General features: G+C 38.9%; 1 long non-coding RNA gene across 2 annotated transcripts; it reads right to left on the bottom strand.

Annotated features, from left to right (window-relative positions):
* Window positions 1-266: 266 nt before the first annotated feature.
* LOC131132823 (uncharacterized) lies at window positions 267-13,934 on the bottom strand. 2 transcript variants are annotated; one of them, XR_013628084.1, is made up of 4 exons: window positions 13,714-13,934; window positions 11,699-11,773; window positions 4,678-4,972; window positions 4,125-4,234 (listed from the first exon to the last, which is right to left on the bottom strand). It is a non-coding gene; the product is annotated as an uncharacterized LOC131132823 (long non-coding RNA). The 2 variants fall into 2 exon arrangements; XR_013628085.1 differs by lacking the exons at window positions 4,125-4,234; window positions 4,678-4,972 and adding an exon at window positions 267-655.
* Window positions 13,935-14,595: the final 661 nt, after the last annotated feature.

Raw genomic sequence — 14,595 nt, 5'->3', positions numbered from 1 at the left:
TCAACCATCATCATCTCCATCCATACAGGCTCTCCGCTTCATTCTCCCAGTCTGAACATATCAGCTAGTAAGCTAAGCTCAATGCCACCACGCATTATTCCTGAGTGTCTGCTTATGTCTCTGTGGATCTGATCAACTCTGACAAACCAAATATCTCTGGAGACTTTACACCACTTGGTCTGATTTGTCTTTGAGGTCAGCTGATTTGGAATCTGAGTGAATTTCTCAGACAGTAAAGAAATATAATTCCAGTAAAATACTAGCTAGATATCTATTATGAGGACTAATAGGTTGTATTACAATGAAAAACTAACAAAGCAGCAACTACTGATAAATAATATAGATACAGATAGATAGAAGATGAATAAAAACGGATGCAATATTATATTCTACTGTTGGAAATATTTAGTCATTTGACTATTTTACCAAAAGGCTTTGGGTTTGGGTGATACCATCACTTTCATGACTGTCTCTGTATAATGTGTTCAGTGATGCTGACTGTGTGCGTTCACTGGTGCGTTCACGTACTCTTGCATGACAGCTTAAGTGGCTCCGTCTAACGGCACTGATGTTGCCTGCCATTTGCCTTCAGGGCTTTTTCCTCGTGCTTTCTCTTCCTTGCTGACTTTTAAAATGTTTTTCTGTTTTCCTCCCCCTGTGGAAATATGACAAACAAAGCATGACTTTAGAGAGAACAAGGCCACTGATCGCTCACTGTCTGTATTGTGAGTCTTCCACTATGTTACATATCCGCTACCGTGTCACTGTAGTTCTGATTATGGATGAATTGCAAATTTCATAGACAATAAAAACATCTATTGTAGCATGGTGGATAAATATGACTGTCAATACTATAAGGTCTGCTACACTCAACATCATCAGGCCAAAACTTTATCACGTATGGCCTTGCAAGAATAAAATACGAGAGGAAAATATAGAGGTTAAAATAAAAATAAATCTACAGTGGTATGAAAAAGTGACTGCGATTTTGGCCCTCTCATCTTTGCAGAATTGTTGTAATTCAGCCCCATTGTTGGGTCTTGAACCACCTTTTTAAGGTCATGCCAAGCTTCTCAATAGGATTCAGGTCAGGACTTTGACCGGGCCACTCTTAAGTCTTCATTTTGTTTTTCTTCAGTGGACTTGCTGGTGTGTTTTGGATCACTGTCCTTCTGCAGAACCCAAGTTGGTTTCAGCTTGAGGTAGACAACAGAATTCATGCTCCTCCAAGTCATGAAGCAGCAAAATAGCCCCCGACTTGTCACACTACCACCACTATATTTTACTGTTGGTATGATGTTCTTTTTCTGAAATGCAGCATTACTTTTACTCCAGATGTAATGGGACACACCTTCCAAAAAGTTCAACTTTTTGTCTCATCAGACCACAGAGTAGTTTCCCAAAGGTCTTGAGGATCATCAAGGTGTTTTCTGGCAAAATTGAGTTGAGCCTGTTTTGTTCAGCAGTGGTTTTCATCTCGGAACTCTGCCATCCAGGCTGTTTTTGCCCAGTGTCGTTCTTATGGTCGAGTCATGAAAGCTGACCTTAACTAAGGTGAGTGACGCCTGTAGTTCTTTGGATGTTGTTGTGGGGTCTTTTGTGACCTCTTGGATGAGTCGTTGCTATACGTTCTTGGGGTGATTTTGGTTAGCCGGCCACTCCTAGTACGGTTCCACTCCATTGTTCCATCCTTTTGCCATTTGTGAATAATGGCTCTCACTCTGGTTCACTGGAGTCCCAAAGCTTTAGAAATGACTGTACAGCCTTTTCCAGACTGATAGTTCCTTAATTAATCTCAGGATTAGGGGGCAGTCACTTTTTCACACAGAGCCATGTACGTAGGTTTGGATTTTTTTTTCTCCCTTAAGTTTCATTTAAAAACAGCATTTTGTGTTCAATTCTGATGTCATTAAATAATGTTTATATTTAGATTCAAAACATTTAAGTGTGACAAACTATTAAAAAAAAACAAAATATAAGAACTCAACAAGGGGGGAAACACTTTTTCACACCACTGTATGCAACAGTGTATGCTGTAACAATGTTAATAACAATAATAATAATAGCAATGTTGCTGTAGCTTGGTTAATATGCAGGTCACATTATGTAAATTGAGCATTTTTTGCAGGTTTTGAAGTTTTTTCCACAAGATTTTGGAAACGGAGTAGATGCATCCCATTACGTGCATTCTTACAGTCTCTGTCTCTTTTTATCTGTTTTTATATCTTTACAATGCTCAGAATTTTTTTATTTGAAAGTGCAGTTTGCCTTTCAGGACAAAAACTCACCTTTGCATGTGGAAGAAAAGCCAAAATTTATGCATATGGACATAGTCGACCAGACAACCCAGGTGATTATATTCAAACGTACACTTTCAGAAAAGTGCTGCTTATTGTTTATACCGCGTTCAATAAACTAGTCTATCATGACTTGTTTATGTACGATAGCAATACTTCCTTGGTGAAAAGTACTGCATGCAGGCTCTGTCTCTAACTTAATTGCAATATCTGGTGAGCGGAGAAAAACACGCATGTAAGACATTTTAAACTAGTCAGACGTCCTCCTATTAGATTTTTAAATTTCACTCTTTTTCTGTGAAAGGTGTAGACAGAGTTTGCCCTCGGAAATCAGCTTAATCACACGCAAATGGTGCAAGGTGTGTCCAATTTCACACATATTTTTCCTGCTTACGGCTACACTGCCCTAACCTCTGACCTTTCAGCAACCAGACACTCCATGTTGTGGTACATTTCAATGGCAGCAAAACTCAAACTAAATCAAAAGCAGGTACCGTCTTAAGAAATCTTTAGCACTGAAATTCATGTTAATGACCCTTTATATCAGGGGTGCCCAAAGCGCGGCCTGGGGGGCAATTTGTGGCCGTTTTTTAATTGTCCCACAGCACATTATAAAAATAAACAAACAAAATAAGCACACAACAGCAAAAATGGAAAAATCAGCAATAATTTTCCAAGAATAAAGTCAAACTATGAATGTGGGAAAAAAGTCATAATTTTATAAGCATAATGTTGCATATAATTGCAATAATAGACTCATATAGTTGCAATAATAATTAAATAATATAGCAATACTATTAATAATACGGTTTAAAAAAAACCCAAATAAAGTTTTAGTTTAAAGAAAAACAGGTTGCGGGAAAAAATTCTAATGTTATGAGAATAAAGTCAAAACATGGGAATAAAGTCATAATTCTGAGAAGAAAATTTACAAAAAGAAAGCAAAAAGACAAAAAAGACGAAAAAAAAAAAACAACAGCAGAAATTGAAAAAAATTTTTACCAGAATGAACTCAAAATAGGTCAAAAGTCAAATACCATAGCGCTCAAGAGTCTGTGAGGGAGAGGTGGCTCTTTATTTGGCCGGAAATAGTCAAGTCAACTACAAGGGAACTCACAATGAGCTCGTCCACCCATCGGAAATCACGAGAGGTCACCGCTCCACAGTCTGACTCACGGTGCCATGAAAGAAGGAAGCTAAAACCATCACACTAAGAGGCAGCAGACACCACCACTAGTGGAGAACAACAAAAACAACTACGTTAATTTTTCATATGTAACTTAGCGACCATTTACAAAACAGCAACACAGTACACAATGTAATGTAATAATATTATGAGAAACAAAACAAAACAATATGTGGAAAATTTACTTGGGCGAAAGTTATAATAATGTGGTAATAAAGTCTAAATATTATGGGAATAAAGTCAGAATATTGCGGAAAGAAATTTCACAAAGAAGAATTTTGAAATATTACATTTAAAAAAGCAAAGCAAAAAAAGTGCCATACACTTTTTCACTTATATCACAAAGCCGAAATGCATTTTTGCCTCGAAATACTTATTATCATATCTACATGTGTTGGTTTAGAGTATATCAAAGCGGCCTTTGCATCCGTGCATAAGGAGCTTGGACTCCCTGCCTTATATGATATTCACTAGAATAAATTACAGAAGTGACTGTTAAAAAGACACTCCCATTGAAATTGACTTAAATATTTAATGTTTAAACAAAAACTTCCAAAATGTAAAGAAAAAATTCATCCAGCAGTTTTAACGTCACAACAAACGAAGGAAACCCTAGCAGAACGAGGGGCAAACAAACTCACCATACTGGTGAGACTGACACTTCTTAAAAGAACTTAAGCTCCCAAATTAGTTGTGGGGTCACACCACGATTAACTTCTATTGTCTGCCATGACACCGGTCCGTCATGCCTCTCTAGAGAAAATCAAATAAAAACAATAGCAGCATAACAGGAAAGATCAGTCAATGCTTTAGTAAATCCTTGTGATGGTCATTGTTAGGATCATGGATGGGTAACCATGAGTGTTTAGTAAAGGAAGTGACTCACAGCGTGTGAGTGCGGCTCACACCACCACATAAACACACCAGAGGAGGTTAAACTAATACATGAATATTTGTAAGATAATGTAGTTGTGTACTTTTCGGCCACAGGAAAGTATGGACGTGCATTCAATGAATGAATGTCAAACTAGCTGTTCTGACCTGAGCGCTTTCCTGCTATCTAAATTCAAACTGTTCGGTTGAGGTTACGCTGCTAACTAAGACGAAAAAGGGTGTAAGCCGCAGGTCCGGCTTTCCCTTTCCCAGCGCTCTCACACACATCTCTTTCAGTTACTTGTTCACTCCTTAACTTACCGCCCCCACACACAGTCCACTGTTCCCCCTGCACACTTTACTGTGAACATGTCCAGTGGAAGGTCCAAGCCTGTAATTGCTGCCTCTGTGGCGTGGACAGACAGGCGGTCTGGGGATTGGAGATGACACGCACCCATTATTAGTGAACCAAGCGCTGTTTTTGTAATTACCGTGGGTTTGGCTGAGCACAATGAATCAGATTCTGAGATTCTCTATTCAGGAGCCGTTTCAACTCCATCTGGCTGCACAGCTTCTGTTGGCCCCGGCTTGAACAGTGCTGGGCTGTGCCTGGAGCCTAAAAAAAAAAAAAAGGTCGGCTCTGATGGTGTTAGGTGTTAGGGTAAGTGAGGGCCTTTACTTCTGTACTATAGAAAATGCGATGTTTTGTTTGGAAATTAAAACTAAACCAACAGCATTGGATATCAGGATATTTTGCTACATAACAACAAACATGACTTATTGGTGCTTTTACATAGTATTACCTCAAACAAACTACAGCTCGTACTTGAGCAATATTGAAACACTTATATGCTAGGACTACGTTAAAAAGCTGTAGCTTTTCAGTATGTGGAATCAAACTATGGAATGGATTGAGTAAGGACCTCAAACAATGCACAACGATGAGCCAATTCAAGAAACAATACAAGCAGTTGATGTTTGCTAAATACAAGGATGAAGAGTCTTGAACCAGTCATGATGTGCTATATCAGGGGTCTCAAACTCGCAGCCAGCGGGCCAAATGCATCCCGCGAGACGCTAGTTTGAGGCCCCCGCCTTGATACCAAAGTTTAATGTTGAAATGACAGCTTAAAGCTCTGTGCACACCGGACACAATTAACATGATTTTGTCCCCGCCCATACTGTTACCCTGCCCTGTTTTGCTTTGGATTAGCAATGAAGCTAAAGGCTTATGACGCTGGGTACAAATAAATGCAGGAAATGATTTGGAATAAAAGGGAAAATACACGTCAAGATAAAGCATCTCATCAAACATGTTGTTAAAGTTACGACGCTGGTCCCAGATGGAACTGAGTACGACGCTAACTTGCTAATTGGGTACAATTATTAAGTTTCATTAATGTTCATGTTAAAGGTTAAATAACTGTTAATACTGTACATTTGAATATGAAAAAAATTATTTCTCTACCAACTGTATGTGGTTTCTTACGTTTTTCTTATTTGCTGTTTTATTATTATTTTACTTATTTATTACTGATTGATTGATTTATTGTCTTTATTCTTAATTTGTTTATTTATTTTTTTATCTTATTTTGTGTATAGAAAATTTAAATTAAGATATTTGAGAACAATGGAATGTTTTATCAGATATTTTGGTGTGGAAAACCGGAACCAAAGTACTGAAAAAGTGTAGGGTATAGCAGAAGCAAAAGCATTGAAGATTGATTTTTTTCCAGTTTTTAATAAATGCGTTTTGGGTTTTTTTTGAAAACCTGATACGGCCTGGCTTCACCCAGAACCTAGCTCCGGTGGCCCCCAGGTAAATTGAGTTTGAGACCCCTGTGCTATATATATCACTATATTGACACTTCCTATGGTACCCATTATGTCATTGTATAGTCATATCACCTCGTACTTTGATACAAGGTGCATTATTAAAAAAAAAAAAACTTAAACTGTATTATGGAAAGCAGGAAGTGAACAAATATAACAGTTACTGATTGTAAAAGTACCAGATGGAGGGGTAGGATTTAATAAGCTTTGCTTCTTCCTACTCCTTTTGGACATGTGGAACTGTGAACTGATTATGGGATGCACTCAATTGTAATCTGATGCATGTTCAAATGAAATAAAACCATGACCATATTCATAGGTACTGCACACATGAAGTGTATGTCCTAGTAGCTGGGTTCCCAAGAAGTCTAGACTTACATATTAGTTCTGCCCAATAGGTCAGCAAGAGAGGTAGGTTGACATGGAGCCAGCCAGCCACTGAGGCATGACGAGTTTAAACCTTGTCTCTGTAGCCTGGTACTGGGGCTGAGGTTAGGGCTGCTGTGCCGGCAGCTAGCGACTGCTGCGTACCTGAAATCCACATGACGGTAATGCAACATGGCAGCCCGGAGGGCAGAGCCCATACAACTTTCTCAGCCCTCTTCCCAGTAATTGGTGACCCCTGAACCTGCCCTTCGTATAAAAGGAGGGAAGGAAGGGTGACACGGCGGAGGAGGAGGGGAGAACGGGACAAGGAATAGTCAACAGAGACACTGGAAAGGGGAAACACGGTCATGAAAGAGGAAAAAAGGGGAGACAGAAGGCAAGACAAAAAGGAGACGCAAGCTTAGAGGAAAAGGTTAATCTCATTTAGTGTGGACGGACTGTAAGTTCAATGCAGATAGTTCAAGTTTGGACACAATCAGGTAAAACCTAGAGATAGGTGATTTAGCCCCAAAATTTGATCTCGATGTAAGAAGAGAAATATGGTGATATCACTATGTATAACTTATTATTATTATTATTAATGACTGAAACAGTAGTACTGTGGTAAAACTTGCATTTTCAATAACTTATCATTTTAAATATATACTCGATCTCCACTCAAGACGTACATTCCGAGACCACCCACGAATGGTGGAAGAACACGCATAATTGAGACGGCCATAAAAATGTCTATTTTTGACACGCAGCTCGCTCCCTCTGCTGAGTTATGTGCTCTCATAAACAAGTTTGTTTTTTTCATTTGTGTATGTGTTTTGTGCATTTACTGTGCTTTTGTTGTGAAAGAACTTCTTGTGAATTCATGTGGATCCCTCTGCGACTGTCGTAGATGTGTATTGCGGCAGAAACTTAAGGTTACTACAGATCTTGAGCCAAAACGATCCTCTAAGTTTCACCAGTTACATTGGATCCACTTAATAATCCACTTAATAATAAACACTTCCATGGACCTCATAAAATGAAGCGATGGGCCCGCAGGCGTTGAGTTTGACACGTGTATTGCAGACTCCATAACATAAACTGCTCCAAAAATGCTGTGCAATAAACTGTGCAATAACCATGCAATAAACAAGTGCAATAATCATGCAATAAACATGTGGCTTGACACATCTTATCTTACAGAGAACATACTAACTCCTTATTTCTAAAATCACAAATACTTCAACTTGCTGATATAGTTAATTTTCAAACAGCTAAAATAATGCATAAGGCTAAAAGTAACCAAATACCTAAAAATGTCATCCAATACTTCTCTACAAGAGAAGAGAAATATGATCTCAGGGAAGAACTACATTTGAAACACTTATATGCTAGGACTACGTTATGCTAGCCATAGCATTTCAGTATGTGGAATCAAACTATGCAATGGATTGAGTAAGGACCTCAAACAATGCACAACGATGAGCCAATTCAAGAAACAATACAAGCATGATGTTTGCTAAATACAAGGATGAAGAGTCTTGAACCAGTCATGATGTGCTATATATATCACTATATTGACACTTACTATGGTACCCATTATGTCATTGGATGGTCATATCATCTCGTACTTCGGTACGAGGTGCATTATTAAAAAAAAACAAAACAAAAAAAAAAAAATCTTAAACTGCATTATGGAAAGCAGGAAGTGAACAAATGTAACAGTTACTGACTGTAAAAGTACCAGATGGAGGGGTAGGATTTAATAAGCTTTGCTTCTTCCTACTCCTTTTTGGACATGTGGAACTGGGAACTGATTATGGGATGCATTCAATTGTAATCTGATGCATGTTCAAATGAAATAAAACCATTACCATTACCATTAATGTCTTATAGAACTTGCAAAAACTAAATCCCAAGACTGTCACAACACAACAAATATACTGCTCAAAATAAAAGGAACACTAAAATAACACATCCTAGATGTGAATTAATGAAATATTCTTATGAAAATAGGTAAGCCTTTACATAGTTGAATATGCTGACAATGAACTCACACAAAAATGATCAATGGAAATCAAATTAATTAACGCAGGGATGTCTGGATTTTTTAGTCACACTTAAAATGAAAGTAGAAAAACACACCAGCTCTTGTATATTCCATTTGCTCAACAGCATGTGAAATTGATTATCAATCTGTGTTGCTTCCTAAGTGGACAGTTTGAATAATTGAGTGTTCCCTTTCATTTTTTGAGCAGTGTATACAAAGAGGTTGCTCAACCATGATACGCTGTAGTTCTCATGTCCAATTGCAGTATTTTATAACCTGGGACTGGGACCATACTATAATCCAAGTTTAATGGTGGTTTAATGGTTCAAGATGGGTACGGAACTAGCTATTTGTTAAAAGCGTCATTGTAGCTCTACTCATTTCTTCTCTCTCCTGTAAAACCAAATTTTAAAAACGAATCATTTTGTTCCACACTCGGCCATCTCTGTGTGGAGTTTGCATGTTCTCCCCGTGCATGCGTGGGTTTTCTCCGGGTACTCCGGTTTCCTCCCACATTCCAAAAACATGCTAGGTTAATTGCCGACTCCAAATTGTCCATAGGTATGAATGTGAGTGTGAATGGTTGTTTGTCTATATGTGTCCTGTGATTGGCTGGCGACCAGTCCGGGGTGTACCCCCTCTCTCGCCCGAAGACAGCTGGGATAGGCTCCAGCACCCCCACGACCGTCATAAGGATAAGCGGTAGAAAATAAATGAATTTTGTTACTTTACTGTCGCGATTTAAGGCAGATATTCTGTCGGGACGTCAGGGTAAACATGAGATCATGTGACACAACCAGGAAGTGTGGGGAAGACCGTCTGATTTGCGGCTGGAGCAGGAGCCTCCAAAGGTCTGGCCTTGGTAGACTGGATAGGCTACTGGCCTCGTAGGATGCAGACCCCGAATTCAAACAAAAATGAATATTTTGTCATTAATGTTTATCCGATGCACAGATGCGCTTTTATGGATTGTTTAGGTCCCACGTGTTTGAATACGGTCCTCATTTTTTTGTGTGTCCAGTTTTCAAAGCTATCCATTCCTCACCCCAGTTGCACTATGTTCCTCATCTTTGTCTTTATCTGTTGGCAGTGCACATTAGTCTGTTCCACTGCATTCACTGCTCCAGCCCCGTCTGTGTGGGTTTTTCTATGCAGTATGAATCCATTTGTCTCCACTGACGGAAAATAATTGCAAAGCAAACAAATCATCTCTGCCACATTGAGCAGGCCTCTACTCCTGGGGCATAACAGCTAGATAGCTACAGGAATGAAAGACAGAGAGCAGGGGAGAGGAAAAGAGAGCGATGGACGGCGTTCAGAGCAAAGTGGTTTGGCATTTGCATTATATATGCTGAGTGTTAAAAAGTGTTAAGTTACAGAAAGTGATGCAGTCATATTGAAAGTGACTACATGGTGCATTGGGGAGGCTAAAGAAAGAGAGAGAAAACGTTAGTAGGAGTCTGCCAGATGGAAACTCACTCCAGGAGCATAAGGAGGAGACATCTGGGAACACGCTGCTTTGGAAAGAAGATAATTATAGCATGATTCAAAAGTGGCCGTTTCAAAAAGAAAACACAGCAGCATCAATTCATGTTCTCACTCTAATACTGGAGGCAGGAGGGAAGAACGGATTGCTTTCTTAGGAGAAAAGATGAATAAGATTTATTCACGTATGACCCATCATTAAGGTCAGCCACAAATGCAGAGGCAGACAGTAAATCTATTACAGCAAATCTACAGTACATCTTCATGACCACGGCGAGAAGTAGAAGTACTATCCAAACCCATTCTGGTAGAACCCATTGTGAAAACCTCACTGAACATCTGCTTGGAGCAACGGTCACATTATTACAAGCAAACAATGGTCAACTGTCCGTATTTTTACACTTTTACTTAATACAAACAAAGTTCTAAATTTACAGTCTTAATTATCAATTGTCTTAAACGGGATCTATTATGCTTTTTCTACTTTTCTGACCTATAAATGTCGATAGAATGTTGTATTCTCGTGTTAAACCATGCTAAAGTTTCAGATAATGAGGTTTCTGCATTTGGAAGTGAGCTCTGAAAAAAGTTTGGGATGACTCAAAACGCTCGGTTTCAGAAGGTGTGGTAAAACAACCCCTTTGTGATGTCACAGACAGGCAGATTTCCTTATATGGCCGTGAATGTAAGCCAGATAAGCTCACTGCCCTGCACCAAGCTCTGCTTCTGTGTTTACTTTGCTAGCAATGGCTCGTAAAGGGAAAGACACTAGCGAGTACTTCACTAGTTGACCTGACCAGACTGTGATAAATGAATTTCAGTGATATAGGATTAGATGTTTTAGCGCTTTAAAAACCTGTTTCTGACTTTCTAAATACGGGTTTCAACATTATTAGAGCCCTGTAGACCTCACATAACACACCTATAGTCACCTTTACACTCATATTATTCATTGTTTGCACCATATTGCAACTCTTATGTTGGGGGGGGGACTCGAGACAGCTACTAGCTAACCAGCTAGCGAGTAGTCACCTTTACACTCCTATTATTCATTGTTTGCACCATATTGCAACTCTTATTTTGGGGGGGGCTCGAGACAAACACTAGCTAACCAGCTAGCGAGCTAACCAATTAGGACCAAATTTATTTCTTCTACTGAAGAAGCCAAAAAAGTGACCACTTCCACATGGAATGGGAGTAAAACTTTTATCACTCTATCATGTAGGACATGCCATGTCTGACTTCACAATTTCATGCAGTGTTAAGATGGAAGGTAATGCGTCATTACTGCCACCTAGTGACCAGAATACTACACATCACTTGTATTTCAATGTTTTGAGTAATAATGTAGTCTACCATGAAATGGTGATGATTGAACGATAATTGAACCGCAATATTGCAACAGACGACTGTACTGTTTGTCAAGTTCAACTTTTGTTTCAAAAGTATATAATATATATAGTACATATATTATATAGTATATAATATATAATAGCACAGTTGTCGTCTAGTTACAGTTCCCCATTATACAGTTCCTAGTGTAGTAGCTCTCGTGGGTACAGGAAATAAGTGTTAACCCTAAATACCGTGCAGGTTGTGTGCTCGAATTACCTTGTACCTTTGCTCTTGTGTTTGATCATCAAGTCCATCTGTAATTGCATGTTTTGCAGAAGGACTTCCACACCCCTGACAAAAGATTAAACGATTTTAGACTTGGCAGAAAAACGCAGTGTTTCTACTTTCTTTCAGGGTGACATAAAAAAACAACAAAGGCTTTTACACTTTGAATATATTCAGATTGACTTTTCAAAGCCCCGCTGTTGGCAAAGATTTGTTCCACATTCTACCTTTCATTGTAATGTGTTCATGCAGGGACTTTCTCAAGGCTTGCGTCGAGCATACAATGACATCAGCTGCAGTTTTTAGTGGACTATATTGTCCCTGCTTTTCACTAGAGAGGCTGGTTTGTTTAAAAACTTTTTTTCATATTTCAATAGAAAGGTAAAAAGTAACAAAATAGAGTCAAACTTAACTTTTTTTTTCCAACTCCACGGCCTTCTCAAAATGAATAGCTAAACAACATCCATCTGTTGTTCAGAGTTTTACATCTTCATGAAATTATTCTGATATGGAAACTCAAAGCTACTAACTTGTGAAATAACTTATGTACTAGCAAAAAGGCTGTAACAGTATTAAATGAGGGGTGTTTGTTGATGTGTTGAAGGGTTCTGGTGTTTTTTTTTTTAAATGTTCAGTGCCTAACTCATTCAGCCCCAGCCATTTTTCAAAAGGCATCCCCTCCAATACCGGCCATTTTGACCGATCTTTCAAAGCACACAGAATATCATGTTCAATGGCTATAAAAACATGGAACATACCAAAGGAAAGTTTAGACTCCCGTCTTTCATCAGGAAAACAAGGTTTGTGTCTACCTTTTTCCATTCTTTAGTAATCAACACTTGAATATCTGTAGGTTTCATGAAAATATCAGCTCCCAACTACAAAAAGTGACAAAAACAGCTTAATTTGAAAAGATATATTTCAATCTCAACCAGTCCAGGCTCCAGCATGCCCGCGACCCTCGTGAGGATAAGGGGTACAGAAAATGGATGGATGGACATTTCAATCATAACTTTCACTTTGATACAAATATTTTTTATGTAAACAACTAACAACTATCAACAATCATTCATTCATTCATTTTCTACCGCTTTTCCTCACGAGGGTCACGGGGGGTGCTGGAGCCTATCCCAGCTGTCTTTGGGCGAGAGGCGGGGTACACCCTGGACTGGTGGGCAGCCAATCACAGGGCACATATAGACAAACAACCATTCACACTCACATTCATACCTATGCACAATTTGGAGTCGCCAATTAACCTAGCATGTTTTTGGAATGTGGAAGGAAACCGGAGTACCCGGAGAAAACCCACGCATGCATGGGGAGAACATGCAAACTCCACACAGAGATGGCCGAGGGTGGAATTGAACTCGGGTTTCCGCTTTCCACTATCCGCTGTGCAGCCTCAATAGTGTTGTTTGTTAACCAAAAAACGTGTTAACCGGGGCGGATGTTAACCAAGGTTAGCATGTTTTTTTTAGTTAACTTTGAAAATTTAGGGCAGAATTTTGTGTGCACTTAAGCCTATGTCTTGTTGGGAGGAAACTGGAGTACCCAGAGAAAACCCACGCATGCACGGGGAGAACATGCAAACGCCACACAGAGATGGCCGCACGCTAACCACTCGACCGCCGTGCCGCCAACTATCAACATAAACAACATAAAAAAGGGATTGTTTTACATAATAATAGCTATTGATTTACAAATATAACAAAATTAACTATCACAATGTTCACATTTGGAACTGAACTATGTGTGTACACGTGCTGAATGTTCCTACGATGCTTAACCTGCACGCTACACTCCTTCCTGCCATCTTGTCCATCATGCCCACAACTCTACTGATGCTAAGTGGTATAGAAAATGGATGGCTGGTATTGAATGACACACCTCAGAGGTGAGTGCAAAGAATGGCTCCTCACAAGTTCCAAATGATAATGTACACATTTCATACAATGAATAAATACTCAAGATAATTCAAAAGTCAAACGAGAATGCTCACTCACCCGCCATTACGTTAGCCAGGCGTAACTTCATGCTTTTTTTTTTAAACAAAATAAAATGGTGTCATGAGAACTTTAAGCTAGCCGGGTGGGCTGTTTTGGACTAGCTCGGTATATGACGGCCAACCACATTTCGCTGGCACATTTTTAAAAATTGATACGATTGTGTTTTTGGTTTCCGTGTAGCAAAACAGATCTGGTGAGTCAGTCAAAGTTTTAATTGACGTATGACTTCCGCTTACGTACTGGTGTCCACTGACTTCCACAAAACATATTAAACCTATAAAGATAAAACATTATGTCAACTCAGTGACTTTTTGAACATGTCACTGTAAATGTAGATTATTTTAAACTATATTTTTATTTTTACGTTTTACTGTAGTTGTTGACTTTGTTTTTAAACTGGCATACATTGTATTCAATCTCTTCGGTCATCTGGCGCCCTCTGTTGTTCAAAGCACACAACATCATCTATTAAAATAGGCCAACTGCACTGTAGTTCAACTTATCAGTTTGTTTGTTTTTACCGTTGTTAACACAATAAAGTATTTTTAACATAATTAGTTGGTTTTAATAAGCACAGACTCAGCTTCACATGTTTTGCACATAATCACATCCACCAGGTAGCAGGAAGCACACCTGCTTCATTGCCTCATAAAGGCTAGAGTTACTGTAACGGTATGTACTCCATGCAGTAATTTATATTTGTCTACATTATACAGCAGTAAGAACTACTATTTTGATCAGATTTTCATTGTTGAGTGATAGGTTAGTGTCAAACTGGCTGGATGGCCACCATTATATTTTAGGTATTTGTCAATTAAAAAGGCAAAATAAATTAAACAAACAACCATTCACACTCACATTCATACCTATGGACATCAC

This window comes from Doryrhamphus excisus, linkage group LG9 (genome assembly GCF_037039965.1).
Source record: "Doryrhamphus excisus strain RoL-2023G ecotype Guam linkage group LG9, RoL_Dexc_Guam_v1.1, whole genome shotgun sequence".
NCBI classification, from domain to species: domain Eukaryota; kingdom Metazoa; phylum Chordata; class Actinopteri; order Syngnathiformes; family Syngnathidae; genus Doryrhamphus; species Doryrhamphus excisus.
Note: the sequence above shows the minus strand (reverse complement) of the source record. Positions and strands in the feature narration are given on the sequence as shown.